General features: G+C 37.9%; 1 protein-coding gene across 14 annotated transcripts in view; it reads left to right on the top strand.

Moving 5' to 3' along the window:
• The window catches only part of TRPM3 (transient receptor potential cation channel subfamily M member 3), a 927,399-nt gene that overhangs the window by 608,715 nt on the left and 303,454 nt on the right, over window positions 1-15,230 (top strand). The window lies entirely within an intron of this gene.

Genomic DNA, 15,230 nt, shown 5'->3' with positions numbered 1-15,230 from the left:
TCCAGTGAATACCCAGGACTGGTGTCCTTTAGAATGGACTGGTTGGATCTCCTTCCAGTCCAAGGGACTCTCAAGAATCTTCTCCAACACCACAGTTCAAAAGCATCAATTCTTCAGTGCTCAGCTTTCTTCACAGTCCAACTCTCACATCCATACATGATCACTGGGAAAACTGTAGCCTTGACTAGACAGACCTTTGTTGGCAAAGTTAATGTCTCTGCTTTTGAATATGCTATCTATGTTGGTCATAACTTTCCTTCCAAGGAATAAGTGTCTTTTAATTTCATGGCTGCAATCACCATCTGCAGTGATTTTGGAGCCCCCCAAAATAAAGTTTGACACTGTTTCCACTGTTTCCCCATCTATTTCCCATGAAGTGATGGGACCAGATGCCATGATCTTGGTTTTCTGAATGTTGAGCTTTAAGCCAACCATTTTACTCTCCTCTTTCACTTTCATCAAGAGCCTTTTTAGTTCTTCTTCGTCTTCTGCCATAAGAGTGGTGTCATCTGCATATCTGAGGTTATTGATATTTCTCCTGGCAATCTTGATTCCAGCTTGTGCTTCTTCCAGCCCAGAGTTTCTCATGATGTACTCTGCATAGAAGTTAAATAAGCAGGGTGACAATATATAGCCTTGACGTACTCCTTTTCCTATTTGGAACCAGTCTGTTGTTCCATGTCCAGTTCTAACTGTTGCTTCCTGACCTGCATGTAGGTTTCTCAAGAGGCAGGTCAGGTGGTCTGGTATTCCCATGTCTTTCAGAATTTTCCACAGTTTATTGTGATCCACACAGTCAAAGGCTTTGGCATAGTCAATAAGGCAGAAATAGATGTTTTTCTGGAACTCTTGCTTTTTCCATGATCCAGCGGATATTGGCAATTTGATCTCTGGTTCCTCTGCCTTTTCTAAAACCAGCTTGAACATCTGGAAGTTCATGGTTCACGTATTGCTGAAGCCTGGCTTGGAGAATTTTGAGCACTACTTTACTAGCGTGTGAGATGAGTGCAATTGTGCAGTAGTTTGAGCATTCTTTGGCATTGCCTTTCTTTGGGATTGGAATGAAAACTGACCTTTTCCATTAGTATACATATTAATATGTCCAAAAAATGTAGAAAGGAAAAGAAATACTTTTTTGAAAAAAAAAAGTATTATTTTGGGTGGGTATGTGTGAGTGAAAATCAGTATTATATTTTACACTTTTACCTATTTTGTTGTTTTCCAGCCACTCAGTCTGTCCAACTCTTTGCAACCCCATGGTCTGCAGCACGCCAGGTTTCCCTGTCCTTCACCATCTCAAGGACCTTGCTCAAACTCGTGTCCATTGAATCAGTGACGCCATCCAACCATCTCATCCTCTGTCATCCCCTTCTCCTCCTGCCTTCAATCTTTCCCACTTTCAAGGTTGTTTCTAATGATTTGGCTCTTTGAATCAGATGGCCAAAGCATTGGAACTTCAGCTTCAGCATCAGTCCTTCCAATTTATATTCAGGATTGATTTCCTTTAGGATTGACGGGTTTGATCTCCTTGCAGTCCAAGGGACTCTCAAGAGTCTTCTCCAGCACCACAATTCAAAAGCATCAATTCGTCAGTGCTCAGCCTTCTTTAGGGCCTAACACTCACATCCATACATGACTACTGGAATAACCATAACTTTGACTATATGGACCATTGTTGGCAAAGTAATGTCTCTGCTTTTTAATGTGCTTTCTAGGTTTGTCATAGCTTTTCTTCCAAGAAGTAAACGTCTTTTAGTTTCATGACTGCAGTCACCGTCTGCAGTAATTTTGGAGCCCCAAAAAATAAAGTCTGTTACTGTTTCCATTGTTTCCCCATCTATTTGCCATGATATGATGGCTTTTACCTATAGTGACAGTTTTAAAGGCTGGTCACAGATAGAAACACATAGAAAAGCCTTCCAGAGTCAGAAATTTCACGTCAGTGTGCATATTTATGATTTTCATTTGCCATTTTATCACCAGCTAGAAGCAGGGTGCCATTCACCAGGAAGAAGTTAGGTTTCTACTAGATATTGGAGAAAGGGACCTATGGTCTCTTGAAAATTTAGGGTTTGGAGTTTATATTAATAAATGAATTGAGATAGTCTGCTCCATGATTTTCAGTAATTAATGTCTTTACTAATTACTTTCAAAATCTTTATCATACTTCTCTCTCATATGCCAAACAGGAATCTTAAAATACATCACATTATCAAATTAAACAAATCTGTGGAGAATTGCTACTTCTAAAAATTTATTCAGAAATGTGGATGTCAAATCATTCACAACCTCCTCCAACCAGGTCATAAATATTATTTGTTTGTATCTCATCACAAAGCAGTACTCAAATTAAAGACTAAATTCTATCATGACAGTTTTATTCTTCTGACTTTTTTATATGGATCAGTTGTAGATCTGAAAGAAGGTTGGCCTGGATGGAGGTAGTAAGTGGGATGTGACTGTGCGAGGCATGTGAGACCTGCTAAGGAATGTCAATTTTATTCTAGGAGTCATGGAAGTCACTGAATGATATGGGGGAAGGGAGATGGAATGCCATGAGCTAATGTATCTTTTAAAAGAACATTAATAAAACTATTCAATATGATATTGCAATGATTTATACATGATATGCATTTGGCAAAACCCATAGAACTGTACAAAACAAAGTGTGAAACCTAAGTAAATTGTGAACTTTAGTTAATGAATATATATCATTATCAGTTCATCATTTGGAACAGATACAGCACAGCAATGCAAGATGTCAAATAATATGGGAAACCATGGGAAGAAGTAGAGGGAGGGGATACTTGAGAACTCTCTGTACTTCTGGTCAGTTTTGTTTTTTTTTAACCTAAAACTTCTCTAAGGTCTAAAGTCTATTAATTAAGAGGAAAAAATGATCACTGTTTTCGAGTGGAGAATGAATTAAGGGGACCAATTAGAAAGCCAGCACAATCCATTTTTAAAAATAGCTTCATCAGCATAGCTTCTTTCAAAAGTGTTTTGCTATCAGAAATTCATTTTGACATCAAATATCCAAAGAATGAACTCTCTACATCAGAGGGAGGATGAGATGCTAAGAAAATAGGAGAAAAAAATCACATTGCTATCCAATGGAATACAGTTTAGAGACTAAATGTATTTCTGCACTACTTACTAACATTTTTTATACCTACTTTTGAATTTTTGTTCATTTCTATGTGCATCAAGTTTAAATATATTTAGAGAAAACTAATAAATGTGTTAGTATCTTCCAGGACCTAAAGTCTTGCAGAGAAATTTTATATTAACATACTAAGGTAGGAATAAGTCAAAAGATATAGGATTTGGTAGGGAGTATGTAAGGAAATGCATTGCCAATATATAGAAGCTAATAACATTGAAAGCTTTAAACTATCACATTAGTACCACATAACCAGAGGCTGAATTTATGTGGATGGCTCTATTTTCTGCTTGAGAATCTAGTAATTTGACAGAGAAAGATGACTATCACACAGAAATACATTTATGCTGCGTTAACCCACTCCAGTATTCTTGCCGAGAGAATCCCATGGACAGAGGAAACTGGCAGGCCATGGTCCATGGGATTGCAGAGAGTTGGGCATGACTGAAGTAACTAAGCACAACTTAATATCTAATAATTTTTCATTTCCAGAGAGTAATAGGAATAGCTTTACAGTTGCATTGCTAGACCAATCTGCTTATAACTCACTTTTGATGATAAAAAATGGTCTTGATTTGGCCTCAGTTTCTCCAGTTAAGTAATTCTTGATTGTTAGGTTAAAAAAATTGCAAATTGTGGGCAGACTGCATATTCTGATGGGAATGATCCTCAGAATTTGATTTATCATTTGGTTGGAAATGAGGGCAAGAGAACACAAAGTTCTGGTCTTGAAAACTCTCTCAATGGCAGAACCAGAAATGTCAAGTTATTAATTGTGAAATGTCTTAATAATACTTGAAGTCTTATTGAAAAAGAATTAGGACTTGACATGTGTGCCAGATTGCTAAACCAGAGGCATTCTTAAGAATGGTTGGAGTCTGGGGAGAATTCTTTCAGGGATTATTTATTAATTCAAATCTCCTTATGTGCTTTGTGCTCAGTAAGCACAAAACTGTGCTCTGTTACATTTTTGTTTGTTATAAAAAGAATAATGGTTTCATGAATTTGTAAAAATTAAAACAAAATACTCCCTTATTTAAGAAGAGTAACCTCTACACCAATCTTGTACACATTAATAAGGAGCCAATGACAGTGCTGTCAGGTTCTGATTCCCATAATCCTTAGCTCTGAGAACAGAGCTTGACCTAGAAGATCACCAAGAGTAAGTCCTCCCCCAAGTTTAAATGACTCAATAAGACATGGCTATGATGCGTGTCACGGGACTTTTAATCAGCCATGCTTCCACTAGGCTCTGCCTTTGAATGGATAAAGAAAATCAGGATTTCAGAAATAAAATCCTGCAGCCAAATTTGTCTATACCTTGTGAGGATAAAGAGTTTGAACTGAACTTAATCACTCATTGATTAAGATGAATCTGTTTCTTTACCCAAAATACTTTAAAGTAATTAGGACTGATGATAAGCTGAAAATAATAAAAATAAGAGAGAGACTGATTTCCTAAGTAGTTAATCCTTATATGAGAACTCTACTGCAAATAGAAGTACAGCTACTTATCCATTGTCACTTTCTTCTTAACATCTTCATCCTCCCAGAGCAAAAGACACAAAATAAAAATCAGCCTCTGAACCTATGATATTATTTATCACATAAACTCTGTGTTTCTACATAACAAAATGTACCAATTTCATGATTCAGCACATTTCTTTGGCTTCTGACAAAATAAGAATGGTGCTGGAATGAATTGTGAAAGCTAAATAGAATTAAGGACTTAAAGGATGACATTACATCACCCTAGCTCTGCATTTACTTGACAGAAAACAAAGTTCTATTTCCCACACTTGCAGCCTAAACCAGTTTTATATGGCTGACTCCGCTGTAGTTATGCTTTTTGGTCAATGAAGGCAGTAAAGTTGCTGAAAGTATGTGTGGGACTTTAAATTTTTTATGTCACCATGTATGGAAACAGCAATTATATTCAAGCAAATGTCTAATCCTTGATCATAAATAGGATACTTTTGAAATAGAAGTCTATATCCTCATTTCAATTTTTTCAGCAGTCTTTTAGGCTTGATGAAGTGTATATATATATATATTTTTTTATTAAGATAAGAATAATTAAAACACACTTATCCCACCACAAAGAAGGCAAAAGTGACTCAGCATCCCTAAAATTAGACCTGGAACATACAGCATGCAGGGTTCTCTGTACCTTCTGTGTCCTATAGAAGCACAAGGACTTTGGCTCCATTAGGCTGAGCCAATAGCTGATGTACAACTAAGTGAGAGACTAAACCTCTGTAGGCCCCGGTTTTTTGTGAATATTGCATAAAATACTATGTGAGGAAGCATTTGTAAACTGTAAAATACTTTATAACTATAATATATTACTGCCATGCAATAATTTACTGATTTATAATGAAACAATTTTTCAAAGAAAGAAATGCGACAATTTTTCAAAGAAATGCGATATATATTTTTGTTTACAAAAATTCTGTGAGATTAACATTCGTGTATGTTCATAGTAAATCTATGTAAAATTCTGCATGTATTTAGGATAAATTTATGCAGTATGACCTACAGACAAAAGATGAGTTTCAGTTATAATTGTAAAGCATGATTTATTGAACTTTTTGCCTAACTAGTGATAAAAATATAATCTAATTTAACTTCATGTTATGGAGTATATGATTTAAGTTTAGAGGCTATAAAGTGAATTTTAGTACAAATAATTTAATAATTTATATGCTAATTATAGTAATTAAAATAATTTAGTGTAAATAGCTCACAAATAATTTTTCTCTAACTCTGACTAATTAGGAATGAGAAATTGATATTTCCACAGAAACAATGTTAAAAACAGGAGGACACAAAACTGCAGTTATGCAGTGATAGACTCAGAATATTGTGTGTTTGTAGCAGAAATAGGCAGTGGGGGGTTATAAATTTTGACATGAAAACAAATAATTTTAAAATTATATGACTTTTCTCCTAATGGAAGTGTGAGCAAGGTATGGAAGTGGATTGGTAGTTGTGGTAATTCATTCTGTCTGGCGGTTGTCAGCCAAGCTTGTCAAAGAATACAGTGTTTTGTACAGAGTTTGGAAGAATAAACAGGTGTTTGCTCAGCATAGAAGCAGGAACCTAGCCTTCCAGGTGAATGGGCCAGCATATTCAACGGTTGAGGAGCATGGCACAGCACGGTGCATTAGGGAAACAAGCAATAACCTAGTGTACTGGAACATCATGTGTTGAGAGATTGGAGGGAGATGGAGTGACTTGAATAGATAGTTCAGAGGCAGATCCTGAACATTTTTAAATACTGAACTGGTCTCATCTTGTTGAGGATGGGAAACCAAAGAAGAGTATTGACCAAGGGGTGTCCTGATTGATTGGTTTAAGAAAACTATGTTGATGATATTGTGCTTCAGAGGCAGCTGGCTTTGTCATGTTTCCCTGGCACTATTTTACTTTATAGGTCAATGGCAATTCTGAATATTAGAGAACACAATACATTTATTTACATACATTAGAATACAAACAAGGAATATTTAAGAGAAATTGGTCTTGTGTTTCCCAAACTTCCCTTGCTTATGTGATACCATCATAATTTTTAATCTAATTTATTAAATATTTTAATGGATTCATTTTTCATAACTCCATAAAAGAAAACATATGATGTCTCCAAACAGTAATATTTGTTAAATTATAGGTTTAGCCATTGCTTAAATATTACATATTATTATAAATCCAACTGTTAAAAGAAGAATGCATCTGGGTGCCACCTTTAGGAAACATGAGTCCAGTCTATCTGATGTCATCATCTTACAGGTGAGGAATTGATGTAAATCAAGTAAATCAAATGTTGTCCCTAAGTCACCTGTGTGAGCTGACTCCATCCCAAACATAGCTCTCGGTGTTGGAGTGACAGCACTAGCAAAATAAAATCACTGCCCTCAGGAACTTACATTCTAGTGATGGACATAGACAATAAATACATGAAGACTAGGTAATGTGAAGACCTGAGGAAAAGAAAGGGAAGCTGGAGTAGAGAAGTAGAGAATGATGACTCAGGTGGTCCTAGTGTGCTGATGCAGCAAGTGTGGGTGATCTGAGGATGCAGCTGTCCAGGTGGAAAGAAAAACAGAAGTAGAGGCACCTGAGGACGTAGAGGAAGAAGCAGAGCCCTGACATGCTTGAGGAAGAGCCAAGAAAGGCTAGTGCTGGTACCATGGAAGCCTGGTGCTTAGGACCATCACCCCTTCCCCTGCTGCCCCATCAGGCTACCCCCTTTCTCTGTTTGCACGGACTGATTAGTACACACCCGTTCCAGCCCACTGCTTGTTTTATTGGAATGCCGCCATGCTCATGACCTACGAGTGCTTTTGTGCCGCAACAGCAGAGTTGAGTGTTGTGACGAAGACCGTGTGACGCACAGAGAATCTAAATTATTTACTATCTGGCACTTTACAGAAAATGTTTACTGAGCTCTCCTCTATATCATGCTCTTGTTGTTGTTGTGAAGTGTAGACATCACAGAATAGAGTGATTTGTACATCTTTATAAAAATGAAATACAAATCATCCCTGTCAAAATTTAGTTTATGCTTGTAGAGAATCTGATTTCATTTTTTCAACTTGAGTTATGTACCAGTGGAAACTTTTTAATATATTCAAGTGTGATCATTTTACTTAATAATGAATTGGGAGAATAAGGTCATCTGTCATTACATAAAGATAGGAGTGAAGAATAACCACAGTTTGCATTACACTTGTGGTTTCCTCTTGTTAGTATTCAAATTATATTCTTTCTAAACTACATCTGAAAGAGGCTCCTGAAGTATCCTGTCAGGAGCTGGAGTTGCATTGTTGGGTAATGAATAGGATTTTTAAAATATCCTCATGGACAATGTGGCCCAGAGCTAAAATCTCTTTGGAACTAATTACCTTCTCAAATCACAGGGTCCTGAAGCTCATCGGTAACCTTATAGGAAAGAAATGCTGTGCTGAGTTTACCTGGGGCTTCCTTGTTCACTTAGAATGCTTGTGGTTCTGGTGACAGTATTTCTGTCTTTGGTGTAAAGTTCATGGAAGGTGCCTCATATTCTTGTCCCTATCAAATATTTCTCTCTAGAAAGGAAAAATAAGCAAAAAGAAAACAACAACAAAAAATAAGTAAGACTGGAGAAAATAGGACTAAAAAATACATGGGCAATATTTACAAGACAGTGTGGATCTGACTGAACTCAAGTCAGATGAAGAACTGAAGTAGTGTCTAGTGAAGATGGAAGAGGAGAAAGCTGAATTTTTCAAATATTTCTGACATAGGATTATCTGTAACCAATTTTAGTCTCATAATCTACAACTGCTAGGTCAGTGTCTCTCAGATCCTTGCCGGCCAGCCAGCCCTCCCCCTTTTCCTCCTTCTCCTCCTCTTTGTTCTCTTCCCTGCTCCTCCCTCCCTCCTTCCCTCTCTCCTCCCCCTCTCTCTGTGCCCCATTATCAATAGATCGTGCTTAACAGTTGGGAAAAAAACCTGGAAGTCTTCTGGCCACAAAGAATATACTGTAATGACTATAAATATAGAGTTACAGAAGAAAACTTAGGAAAATATAAAAAAGCAAAACAAAAAAATTCCATCTCTGTATCTATTTAAAATTTGTAATCATTCTCTACTTACAATTTTGTCCTGCTTTTCTCAGCTAATAGTGAAAAAATGTATATTTCTCTATGTGATTACATAGTCTTCTGAAACTTGTGATCATCAAACAGCATGAACTATAGTTTAATTAGCCTCCCACTGAGGGATTTTTGTTTCCAGTTTTTCTGTATTATAAAAAATGTTGCAGTGAACACCTTTGTGTGCTCACATCTCTGTTGATTCCTTAAGAATAAAGGCAGAGGAGTGTTACAGCTGCATAGAAGTAAGGGTATGCATATTATTAAGGTCATCATTACATATTATTCTGGAGCTAACTCCTGAAGACTGTCAAAGGGACTTCTCCATTTAGTGTTTAATGCTAACGTTCAGTCTGATGATTCATTTGCATTTTGCTTATTGTAATGTTTACTCAGTTGAAAGTCATTTAGTAATTTGTTACCTGCTATCTCCAGAGAAACCTTGGTAAGTGAGAGACCAGAAGATGGGGGGTTTGAAAGATCCATCCTGGAAGTTGCAGAAAGGCAGGGAGAAAGTTGTGGACCTGATCCTGATCAGAGATAGAAATAAGTTACCCAGTTCACACTGTGACTCTCAGGGAGTGCCCCCGTAACACATACAGGCACTTTGACGGGAGACTGTGGGAAAATGAAGCTCAAAGTGCGACTGTCCTCACAGGTACGCAGCCCACAGAGTTGATAACAAACACACCTCTCAGCTCTGAATTCCATCTGCAAGAAGAGATAAGTCCTTTGGAGATGAAGTGTTTGCATACTCACTTTTTAAAAAATATTTTTGCCTTGATGAAAGTTGAACTCTCTTCTTCCCGGTTTATTCACTTATCTAGCTAAGAAATACTGTTCTCTAAAAAACTTACTCTTGGAAGATATTTGAAAGAGTTCTTTTGTGTTGTGTGAGCAAGACCTTCTAAGTTGCCTTCACCTCCGCCCCACCCACCCCCAGATAAGCACATCACAAAGCCGCTGCTTGCAGCCTGCATCCATGTGCTATAACAGTCCCAGCTCATCTTTTCTTAATAGGGAAGCGGGGGAGTGTAGGTTTCTAGTCACACAGTTACAGTTGTGGGGGAGGGGCTGCAGGGTAAGACGTGTGATCAGTTTTATTATTATTATTTATTGACATTTCAGAAGTTGTGGAACATCACTGATAAACCCCAACTTTATTCTCCTTGGGTTCACATTCAGGGACTCAACTATTCTTTTGAAACATTCGAAGTTTTTAGCAGTTCCTCTTTAAAGAAATGCTATCATTCCATCCTTTGGGGAGGAATGAACAATGCTGCTTGTGTGCTCAAACCACTTGGAACATTAATATACTGTTTCCTTAGAAGGATTTGCTTTCCAAAGTTGAACTTTTCAGAACTCAGAACACCTTATCACACTTTCACAAGGCTTCGCTCTGAAAATGGAAAAAGGAAAGGGGGGAGAGCCTGTCAGGACTTGTGCCAGTTAAATCCGATCTCTCCGGGGATTTGTTTTTCTTCTGGCGTCAGATTAGATGTTCAAATCAAGCAGTGTTTGAGGGCTGCAAGGGAATGTCCATGGGATTCTTAGTGAGGCTAATCCCAAAGCAGCACATTCCAAGGGGCTAATCTGCCCAAGTTCATTGCTTACTTGAAACGTCTCTTGGGGGAAGAGCCCGGCAAGTGACTTTTTTTCCGGTGGGCGGTCATAAGAGCATTATTAACGGGATGACCAACCCCAGATGCAGCAAAATGAAAGCAACAGGAGCTGCTCGTGGGACTGCCTTTGCCACCACTCAGAGTCAGTGCTCAGGTAAAATTATTTCAGCTCATTTTCTTCTTGTTCAGCTTTCCAGTATTGGATCTGGGCATCTAGAGGAAGACCCAGGGACTGCCAGGGAGATGTTGAGGAAAAGCAAAAGGTAAAAATGAGCACAGGCGTTCAGTACCTTGAAGTCTCTGGTATTTTGTTCTGATTAGGGCAGAGTGTAAATTTTAAACCTGAGAGTCTCAAAATGAGGAACGTAGTAAAATTTTGCTCATAATTTGTTCCTAAGAAGTTAGTGAACTCTTTTTTTACTTTTTCTTTTCTAATGTGCAGTTATTGGTCTGGGTTGGCGTCCTTCTGTGAAGTTGCTCTCCCAACGGGGGGATTGCAATAGCAGTTTCCGAGGCTCTCTGGAGGCAGGTTTAGATATGATTCCTGGCTGGAGAAGGTCTTAACTCTATAGTGAGTGGGGAGTAGGTGGTAAGAAGAGTCACGGAAGTTTGAGGGACTAACGTTTATAGCAGAGTCTTTGTGAAAAACAGTTGAAACTGGTTAAATGAAACAACTTAATTTTTTTTCTTTATTTGCTTCCTATCATTTTGATGCTTTATTGTACAATTGACTTTCAAAATTCATATGTACTTTATTCTTTGAGGGTAATATACTTTGTTTGAAAGGTGAATGTCCTTATTTTTATTTTGAAAAAAATGTCTTTTAATTATTAGCCTTTGAAAAACACTTCCTTATTATACATCACACATGACTGATAATACAGAAAGACAAGAAAGAAAATAGCCCTTTACAAACTCAGCCATGGTCTTGTGACTGTTCTACCTTTAAAAAAGTGGTTTCTAAGGGCTGATAGCAGTCACCTTTTCTAAGAGTACAAGAGTCCTCCAAAGCATGTTTTAAAAGAAAAGATTTTCGGGCACACTGTTGAAGTTTTGCATTAGAAGAGAATTAGGGTCAACTAGAAACATGGCATGTCCAAACTGTTTTATGCTTTCTAACATCAAGAATAGCCATTCTAACCCAACTTAGTTGGATGTTGCGGCCAAGTATAAAGCTTCACAAAGAGTAGTTCAAAGCCTTTGAACAAAGGAAAAGGGAATTAGTTTAGAGGACAAGTTAAATCATGATTATACCCCAAATATGCCAGGAAAATGATTTTAAAATTCTAATATCCATCTGCATTGAAGACTGAATAAAAGCACAGTAAAGTAAAGCCCACAGTAAAGCATAGTAAATTTCTCCTATTTAGTACATGATGTTTGGTAGAATTCCTAATTTGTGTGTTATACATGTACTCTTTCTGTTATATATTATGTTTTCTTTCTCAAAAAAAGAATCCAATTCAATTATGAATGATAGAAAAAATTTTTACATTTCCTTTCCCCCCCTCCCAATTTTCTATGCCTTTGTAAGAGAAATTGTTAGTTTGGTAATAATGAGAAGTAGAAACTGATCCTTAATCCCTTGGCTGACAGTGAGGTAACTTTTCACCTTTGGGAAGGTAATTAAGTTGCTAAACCGCTTGCAAGTCAAATTTCTTAAACACAACAAACAAGTTAGCAATCCATATGCAGTCAGTCTTACTACACGCCATCCGAGTAAAGCTTCTAGGGCCTTCCATGGAACCAGGATCTGTAAGTGAGAGAAATAATGGAGCTGCCCTTGAAATTCTCAAGTCGGGAGTCCTGTGTGATTACATTTCTTTGTTGTAGCCATTATAATGATACCCCCTTCTTTTACTTTTCTCACATTCTTGTGTCTGCCTAATGTCCCACCTCATTCCTTGACCTCAGGGTGCGAGGAAGAGAGAGTAGAGTGTTGATTACTTCATTTGCGGGAACTGGAAGGAGGATATAAGTAGGGGAAAGGTGCAAGTGTGAACTGGTTCTCAGACATGCCTCTCCAAGGGCATTCCCAGGCCTGCCCAGATCTAGGTTATTTTAATACCAATAATGTCTAATTTGGAGAGACAGTTGAGCAGAGTGGATAAGAGTATGAACTCTGGAGTCAGACAGCTCAAGTTCAAAGTCTATCTTCTAATTTGCTACATCTCACACAGACACAACATAATAGTAGTAATTCCTCCATGGAGTTCTTATAAGGCTCCATGGAGATAATACATACAAGGCACAATTCCAGGCACATGCTAAATCCCAAATAAAAGTTAGGCATTGTTATTAACTACTGAGCACCTACTAAGTGCCAGATGCTTACCCTGAATCATCTACTTTGATTAATACAATTTTCAAAAGTAGCTATGATTATCCTCGTGTTATAGAAAAGGCTCAGAGAAGTTAAATACATATCTAGATATCTTGTCTATAGACAGTCAGGCCTTCTGGGAGCATATCATCTCCAGTGTGACAGAAAATCAATTTAGGTCAGATCTGCTATGGCAATTTAATAGTGTTTCTCACTTAAACCTTTATCTGAACTTTTAGTACCAGACCAGCGTTAAGACTGGTTCCTCTTCTTGAAGTGAAAACTTGCTACCTAAATCATGATAACAACTCTGTGTTTCAGGCATTATGGTTGTGCCCATTTTTATAAATGAGGAAAACTGAGGATCAGAGAAATTATATGACTTTGTTGAAGCTACAGTCTCATTCATACCACTTTTCTAACTGCAGACATCATTCTCTACCCATCATACTGCCATTCCTACTTTCTCTCAAAGAGTATTGATCAGCACTCCCTAAAATTCCCAGATGCTTTCCCAAAAGATCCTTCTGAATGCCAGCCAAAGTGGGCCCCCCAAAAGTGAAAGTATGCTCTCCCTTTTCTGCTCCCCAAGGTGTAGGGAAAGTTGGTTTCAGATGTCCAGAGAGGAATATTTTTACCATCTATCTGCCAAGAGATATTATCAAAGAAAGTATTCAGTTTCTAGGAAAAAAAATCACAGCCTATGAATAGTTTAACTTACAGGCTTTATACGAAGATAAAGACTGGTTATCTATGCTGCTAAGCTTATTTCTGCTGCAAAGATGTAGCCACTAGTTTTTCCTACATTTCTTAGAAGAAAAACTTTGAGAATAGACACTGAATCTTTCTCCATGCCAAAATGACAAACAGAACTGCAAATGTTACCTTTGTGGTATGACAGTGCAGAGGGCCACCTGGACCCAGGATCTCTGCGGCAGAGCAGCTGCTCCTTTACATCTGGACAGTGCATAAGCACTCAGAAATTCTGCGACCTGATTGTAACCATGACTGAAACAGGATGCTGGTCCTTTGTACCCCTCAAGCATTCCCTGTGTTGCTACTTTCAAAATGTGCTTTGTTATGCATCTAAGACAACTACTGCCTTCAGTGCCACATGCTCACATAGACTCCACTGTGAAAGAGGACAGAGATGCAGTATTAAGGGGCTGAGGACAAAGACCTTAGCACAACTTATACAGCCATTTGGGTCCTTAGAAGAGTTAGTATCAGTTATAGCCAACAAAACAGGGACTTGAAACAGTCAATGTTGGTCATTGAGACAGGCCAAGTAAACAGCTTGTTTGCACTTTGGCCCTGTATGTATTTTTTTAACTTTTTACTTTATATTGGAATATAGTTAATTAGGGCTTCCCTCTTAACTCAGCTGATAAAGAATTTGGCTGCAATGCAGGAGACCCCTGTTCCATTCCTGGGTCAGGAAGATCCCCTGGAGAAGGATCGGCTACCACTCCAGTATTCTTGGGCTCCCCTGGTGGCTCAGCTGGTTAAGAATCTGCTTGCAGTGCAGGAGACCAGGGTTCGATCCCTAGATTGGGAAGATCCCCTGGAGAAGGCAAAGGCTACCCACTCCAACACCAGGCCTGAAGAATTCCAGGGACTGGAAAGTCCATGGGGTCCAAAGATTCAGACACGATTGAGTGACTTTCACTTTACTTTACAGTTAATTAACAATGTTGTGTTAATTTCAGGTATACAACAAATTGATTCAGTTATACATATACATGTATCTATTCTTTTTTCTAATGTTTTTCCCAGTTAGGTTGTTACAGAATATTGAGCAGAGTTTCCTATGCTCTACACAGGAAAGTAGCTCCTTGTTTGTGATCCATTTTAAATATATTAATTGTAATGTGTATATGTCAATCCCAAACTCTCTGTATATTTTCAAAGTAGGAATTTTGTTCTGATCCTGGGTTAGATGGAAGATGACACCATGTGGAAATAACATTACATGGTACTCTACCAACTTCTATCTTAACCATTCGCTTAGAGAAGGAATCTTCTGAGTAGTTTACTAGATTTCATAGGAGATTCCTATACTGTTTCAAATGCTGGTAAAGAAAGGGGTTAAGGGATGAAGGATGGACACTGTTTTGGAACAAAGATGGTACAGTTTGTTGGAACTTGCTTTATCCTTCTGGGAACCTGATCTCAGTGGGCAGGCTGCTGTGTGGACAGTCCCAACAATGTTCATTCTAAGAAGCTGTATTTTGTGTGCTGAAAGGCATGTGAGATGCCAAAAAATGTGGCATCTACTTTCCTTCCAAAGGCATTACCTGTGAAATTTCTGATTGTGATTAAGACATTTATCTTCCTTATGTTTCCATCTCCTTTTTCCCCTTCCATATTCAAGCACTGATAATTTGGATTTTAGTAAAAGCATGGTGATGGATTAGGACTCAAATTATGTAATTTCCTCACCATTTTTCTTTCTTTCTATAAAGAAAATCTGATGAAAGTGTCGG

This window comes from Capricornis sumatraensis, chromosome 6 (assembly GCF_032405125.1).
Source record: "Capricornis sumatraensis isolate serow.1 chromosome 6, serow.2, whole genome shotgun sequence".
Taxonomy (NCBI): domain Eukaryota; kingdom Metazoa; phylum Chordata; class Mammalia; order Artiodactyla; family Bovidae; genus Capricornis; species Capricornis sumatraensis.
This window is presented reverse-complemented; position numbering and strand designations above follow the sequence as displayed.